Here is a 7,613-nt window from a genome sequence, read left to right as displayed (position 1 = left end):
TATATATATATATATACTGTATATATATATATATTATATATATATATATATATATATATATATATATATATATATATATATATATATATATAGATAGATTGATATATACACACACACACACACACACACACATATATATATATATATATATAATGGATTTTGAGCGAAGCGAGAAATCTATTTTTGGGTGAGATGGCCATGTCGTCCTGATGGAAGTTCCTATAGGGTAGCTTCCTAGGGTTATATTACAACTACGGCGATATTCCCAGAGAATTTACCTTAAGGTACCAGAATTCTAACTCCTGGAGCGAGTATCCCTCGTGAAAGGGATATCGCGACATATCAGAGGACGTATTCTAGACACGTCACATGGCAATCTACAACCTGGACAGAGATTTCGTCTCGTAGGAGGTGATTGACGAGATACGAATTCGGGAAAGAAAAAGGGGAGCCGCTCCCAAGGCTTCCCTATCCCCCGATTCGTATGCTTGCCTGGCGCCAATCCTGGCGCCATCTGTATTCCTTGTAGCGTACACGAGGTGCTACAGATACTGTATGTAGGGAGGGGTCCTACAGCCCTTTCTTAGAAAGGCAAGGGCGGGTCCATCAGGACGACATGGCCATCTCACCCAAAAATAGATTTTTCGCTTCGCTCAAAATCCGTTTTTTGGGCTCAAGCCATGTCGTCCTGATGGAAGTGTACCAGAGCATTACTGTATCTGTGGATTCTCAGAACTTGCCGTACTCCCCGGAGGTAATTTTTTTTTTTTTTCCCGGTCGACTAGACCTAGAGACCTAAGATGTTACCGTTATACATCTTTTCAACTAACTATAAACTATGTTAGAGCTTCCTGCCCCCTACAGGGAAGAGTCCTACTAGACTCTGGAAGTCTCGAAGAGTACATATATCTATGTATGAATACCAGGCAAGCTAATATAGTGGTCTCGCCCTTTATTAAGTAAAGCATAGTTTGTATAGAACCACTGCGTCAATATATATTGACCAGTAATCCACACAATACTTGTATTGGACAAAGGTTTATATCCGCATAGGAAGAAAACTAATAAAAACCGCCCTCGTCCCTTTATGGGACGGAGTCCTCCCATTAGGGGACTACATAAACCAATGCAACATAGCTTGCATAACAGAACAATTCTATCAGAATTATCCCAGATAAGATACATAGAATTAAAATGCTCAATTATACAATAAATTGACACAGGTGAAAGAGACGCAAGGTTCTCAAGAACAAGTTTATTGACAGATAATAAACAGACAGGTTAACAACAAATATATATATATATATATGTATATATATATATATATATATATATATATATATATATATATATATATATATATAATATATATATATATATATATATAAAAGAGGATAACCCAAAACTTTAAGCATATGTATGATAGTAAACAGAACTTGTTTATCTGAAAGAAAAACCATTAAACACCACTTTAATAAGATACCAAGGTATCAAGTCATAAAAGTCTGTATTACAAATCAATCACATTAGCGTTAGAAACGCTCGGCACACATGTCTGAACTTATGCTAGGTTCACCTTTGAAAGAAGGAACAGTCTATATGGGCACTTGGTGCCCTCATTTAGTTTGTGGTACAGTATGTACCTACACACTCACCCTGGACTTAATCGTCCCCAATTAAGACCACTGTTCCTCGCAGAGTTAAACAGTAGGGTTAACTACACGACCCACTGCTACCACAGATCTCTTAAGTTCCTCTACTTGCTTCGCATAGTGGCGAAAGAACACCCTGGAAGACTTCCAGCCCGTGTATGAATGGAGATGTTCAAAATCCATACAATTAAAGAAATTTAGGGATGAGGCAACTTTCCTCGGATCGTGACCTGCGGGTGTACTGTCAGGATCCGCTCTGCGAATAAAATATGTGATTTTCGCTCTGAGTTGATTCAGAGATAAATTTGAGCCTGATGTTTCTCCCCTGAATAGTTGACCACCCTTGAAGTCTGAAGTTCTACGAAGATAGACCTTTAGGCATTCTACTGGACATAGAGATGCATCTTCTTTCAGAGGGCAGATTCTCCAGGGACCCCACCTGTTGGTGGGTAACTCATTCTTGGCGAGAAACGTAGGATCCGGAAACAGGTTCAGCTCCCCCCCATCCAGGAACTGAACACGACCTGCCTCTCTCGAGAGGGCTACGATCTCACTAACCCTGGCCCCGGACGCGAGTGCAAATAGGAAAATAACTTTTTGCGTCAAATCCTTTAACGCACATTCTTCATTGCTCAACAGGGAGGCGAAATGAAGAACTTTGTCTAAAGACCATGAGATGGGCTTTGGAGGTGCTGAAGGTCTGAGCCTAGCGCAGGCTTTCGGAACTTTATTAAAGATCTCGTTACCTAGGTCGATCTGGAAGGCAAATAAAATGGGTCTCATCAAAGCAGATTTACACACTGAAATCGTGTTAGCTGCCAACCCTTGGCCATGGAGGTGGATGAAGAAAGATAAACAGAAGTCTGTTGAGATCTCCTGCGGATTCTTTGCCTTTACAAAGGCCACCCATTTTCTCCAAGATGACTCATATTGCCTTCTAGTCGATTTGCACTTATATTCCTCTAGGAAGTCTATGCTGGCTTTTGAAATCTCGAAACGCTTTCTCACCGCAAGGGCGAGAAAATCATGAGCTGCAGGGTCCGGATTTTCTGTAATGAAGCGCAGACAGTCGACTTCTGGACTCGCTGGGTCAGAACTGGATGTGGTAGCGGCACGAACTTCATCTGTAGTTCCAACGCCAAGGGGAACCACATACTGTTCGGCCACTTGTTGGCCACTATTGCCGCTACCCCCTTAAAGGATCTCAGTTTGTTGAGGACCCTCAACAGAAGGTTGTGAGGAGGGAACAGATAAATCCTGGACCATCTGTTCCAGTCGAGGGACATTGCGTCCACTGCTTCCGCTACGGGGTCCTCGTACGGGGACACGTACAGGGGCAACTTCTTGTTGTCTTTCGTCGCAAAGAGGTCTAATTGCAGTTCTGGGACTTGATTCAGAATGAAGGAAAATGATCCTGCGTCTAAGGACCATTCCGACTCTATCGGTGTGAACCTGGATAGAGCGTCCGCTGTCACATTGCGGACTCCTTGAAGGTGAACTGCCGACAGGTACCACTTCTTCTTTTCCGCCAATCGGAAAATGGCTAACATCACTTGGTTGAGAGGTGGTGACCTCGACCCTTGTCGATTCAAGCATCTCACAACCACCTCGCTGTCCATCACCAATCTTATGTGGATCGAGTGACGCGGGGAGACTTTCTTTAAGGTAAGGAGCACTGCCATAGCTTCTAGAAAGTTTATATGAAAGGTCCTGAATAGCTTGGACCAAGTCCCCTGGACTTTTTTCCGATGAGAGTGACCTCCCCATCCCTCCTTTGAGGCGTCTGAGTGAATCGTCATCGACGGGGGAGGTGGCTGAAGAAGAACCGACTTCTTTAGATGTCTGGCTTGGGACCAAGGTCTGAGAAGAGTACGTAGCCGAGGCGGCACTGGTCTTCTCAGGTCTCTTCGCGCGTTTGATGCATACCTTCTCCAAACTCCGGTTGCATCCTTTAGCTGTGCTCTTAGCACTGGGTCTGTCACGGAAGCAAACTGGAGAGAGCCTAGTACCCTCTCCTGTTCGCGTCTTGATATCCTTTCGGAATCTAGAAGTCTCTTGACAGAGCCCGCTATCTCCTTCCTTTTCTTCGTCGGGATGGAGAAACTGTGTGACAAAAGGTCCCAGTGGATTCCCAGCCACTGGAACTTTTGGGATGGAGAAAGTCGAGACTTTTTTCTATTGATCTTGAAGCCTAGGTACTCTAGGAACTGGATCACCTGACTGGAAGCTTGCAAGCATTCGGTCTCGGATGCTGCCCACACCAGCCAGTCGTCCAGGTAGGCTACTACCTGAATTCCCTTTAGGTGTAATTGTTTGAGAGCTTCGTGAAAATCCTTGGGGCTATGTTTAGCCCGAATGGCATGGCTCTGAAGGCGTACAGTCTCCGTTGTAGCCTGAACCCTAGGTAGGGGGAGAGTCGACGGCTGATTGGAATGTGCCAATAGGCGTCTGACAAGTCTATAGAGACTGAGTATGCCCTCTTGGGCAGTAAGGTCCTTATGTGTTGCAGTTTTAGCATCTTGAATTTGCAATTCACTATGAACTTGTTGAGTGGCGACAAGTCCAGAATGACTCTGAGCTTTTCCGAGTCTTTCTTGGGAACACAAAACAGCCTCCCTTGGAATTTGATGGACTTCACCTTTCGGATCACCTTTTTCTCCAACAGTTCTTGAACGTACTTCTCCAAAACGGGGGTGGAGTGTTGGAAAAACCGAAGGCACGGGGGTGGAGTGCTGTACCAGCTCCAACCCAGTCCATTCTTGAGTAGGCTTTGGGCCCAGGGATCGAAGGTCCAGCGATCCCAAAATTTCATCAGTCTCCCTCCTACCGGTATCGTTTCACTTGGACTGCTGTCCTGAGGTCTTGCCTCCCTGACCATGACCACCTCTGAATCCCCTTCCCCTTGAGGGGCGCCTAGACGAGCCTCTGGCTGCTCCTCTAGGTTTTGCACGAAAGGAAGAAGACTGTCCTTCGAACGTTGGGGTGAATGTGGTTGACTGACCTGGCACAGCCTGGGGTACCCACTGAAAAGTAGTCGGGGTTTGTGCCACCATCTGGGGCACTGGAGGCAAAGGCAATTGCAGTTGCTGTTGCTGTCTATAAGGCTTGGCTGGCCGAGACGGTAGCCTAGTCCTCATATTCTTCCTCTTTGGTTGAGGACCCTCATCCGGGGAAGATTTTCTTTTGATAGCCAGGCCCCACTTCTGGAGAAGGTTTCTATTCTCCACGGCGGCCTTATCAACAACCTCTTTGACCACATCGGTAGGGAAAAGGTCTTTTCCCCAAATGTTGGAGGAGATTAACTTCCTTGGCTCGTGTCTCACCGAAGCCCCGGTGAACACGAACTCCCTGCAAGCTCTCCTTGCCTTGACGAAGCCATAAAGGTCCTTCGTCACTGTGGCTAGGTGAGACTTAGCCACTACCATGAACATTTCATGGACCTTAGGGTCACTTGCCATCGTTTCAAGAGTAGTCTGATGAGACATTGAGGCAGCTAGTCTTTCTTTTGTCTCGAACTCTCTTCGTAAAAGAGATTCGGACAGCTTGGGGAGGTCCTCGCCGAATTGCCGTCCGGCAATATCAGCCTCCAACTTTCCCACTGAGAATGTCAGATGGACATCCTTCCAGTCTTTGTGGTCCATAGGCAGGGCCAGCGACAAGGGTTTACACTCCTCCAGGGAGGGGCAAGGCTTGCCGGCCTCGACTGCCTTTAGGACAGCCGCAAACCCTTTCTGTAAAAAGGGGAAGGCTCTATCAGGAGAGGACACAAAAGAAGGGAGCTTCTTGCTCAATGCAGCTACCTTCGAATTAGAGAAGCCCCTCTCTTTCATCGAGGATGAAAGTAGGGCTTGAGCCTTAGCGTGGTCCATAATAATGACCTCCTTCGGCTCTGTCTCCTCCCTTGAAGCTGGTTCTTTTCTCAGCCGGACATAGCAGTCCGGATATGATGCCTTGCTGGGCCAGAATTCTACCTCCTCTAGGGGAACTGAACCCAGCTTATCCGAGATGACGATCTTTCCAGTCGTCATCGGCATCTGCTCAGCATAAATCCATGGGTTAGCATCTGAGCATATGGGAAGGTCTTTCACATTGAGCCTTTTCTGGGGCCCATGTGATTCTGCCAGGGACTGCATACGCAGTTCCATTGCAGCCGCCTTCTCCTGATTCTCCTTCTGCATTTGTTGGATCATTCCAACAATCGAAGAGAGGGCCTCTCCCAGTTCTACTGGGAGACCAGCCGATGTTGAGGGGATAGGCTCCGGCATCTGAACCGGAGTAGCCGACACCTCGTCGACCTCATCCTCTACGACATCCGGGGTTTGAACTTGATCCTGACCTTCTGCCAGGAGGTCTTCTTCCAAACGTTCGTCCAGGTCAGACATCCTGTCATCCAACTGGATGTCTTGCATCGCGACTGCGACTTCCACGTCCACCTGGACTTGATCTTGAGGGATCTCCTCTTGAGGCTGGGGAATCACTGCCTCAGCTGATGCCTGGGGAAAAAGATACGCCCTCATCTTCTCACTTGGAAGATAAGGGCCAGAGGTGTTCTTCTTGAAGGCCTTTACCCAAGTACGAAGCTTTTCCCTTGCTATATCCCTTGATTCCGCCGTTTAGGGGAATCAAAAGCCTCAGTAATCAGGTTAGTGCATACAGTACATACTTGAGGGTCCCAATACTGGAGATCCTCCTTGGAGACAGCGCATGCTGCGTGTCTCCTACAACACTCATGTCCGCAGAGGTTCTTGCTGCGGACATTGCAGAAAACATTTCCGCACTTCGGAGGGTCCTCCTGTAAAGAGAAGAAATTTCCATGAGTATCAAGTGAACTATGTATCACTGGATATGCATAGTATAGCATAACAATTCATAAAGGAAAGACACACACTTGTGTTTCCCTCACAACCCATTGTTGCAGCCTTCCAGATAATAAAATCAAAATGGTTTATCTCTTCTAGAGTAACCAATGCAAGGTTTCCAGAGGAAACAGGTGGAGCTCACACCTAAGCAATGATTTTAAAATCCTGGATAATAGACAGGGAAGAACTCTGCTTCCTATCTGAGGGCAACAGCAAAGGGCTGTGCAAGAAAACACAATAGTGTTAGAAGATACAGTGCTGTACCTAAACCTTTACTATAGTTTTCTTCTTACTGTATATGCTATACAGAAGAATACTAGTACAGTATAGGAGGATGTGTGCCGGCCTGCCTTTGCCGGCCGGCACACACCACAACTAGCTTTAAAGTATACTACTTAACAGCTATAGGGCGGCAGCACTCTGGTTCAAATGCCTGTGCCGGTCGGCAGCAACTGCCGGCCGGTAACAGCCAGTGTTGGCCGGCAATGGCTGCCGGCCAGCAACTACACAAGGTAGTACCCAGCTGCCGGCCACACTCTTGGTGACCGGCAGACAAGGACTGACATAAGCCGGCCGGCAAAGGTACAAGACCGATGCCAGCCGGCAGCAAAAGAACCAGAAGACTACACCTGCCCGGCTGCCGGCCTCATAGGCCGGCAGCCGGGACTGGTACAGCACTAGAAGAAAATAGAATGGATGCCGGGATAAGAGTGTACACAACCCCCAAGCCCGGCAACCGAAAGAGTGCATATAAGGAAGGGGAGAAACTAAATCAGGCTTCCTTGACCAATGCCGTCCGGCTCTGCCGGCAGGCATGGATGAGGGACCAAGAGAGGTCCGGGCAGCACTCGAAAACATAAGACCCTTGCCGGCCAGCAGCTCTGCCGGCCGGCAATGGGCTGAGTCAAATCCACATCCCAACCTATACTAGGTCCAGAAGTAGAACGACGTACAGTACAGTAAGACCCCTGCCGGCCAGCTCTGCCGGCCGGCAAGGTACAGTACAGTAATGGCTAGGCCATTACGGAGATAGAGGGGGAAGGGACAAGAGGGTCCTGCCAACCTTGCTTTAGTGACAGATCACCCGCAGCCAAGAAACTTA

The sequence above is a fragment of the Palaemon carinicauda genome, chromosome 34 (assembly GCF_036898095.1).
Source record: "Palaemon carinicauda isolate YSFRI2023 chromosome 34, ASM3689809v2, whole genome shotgun sequence".
Taxonomy (NCBI): Eukaryota; Metazoa; Arthropoda; class Malacostraca; order Decapoda; family Palaemonidae; genus Palaemon; species Palaemon carinicauda.
This window is presented reverse-complemented; position numbering follows the sequence as displayed.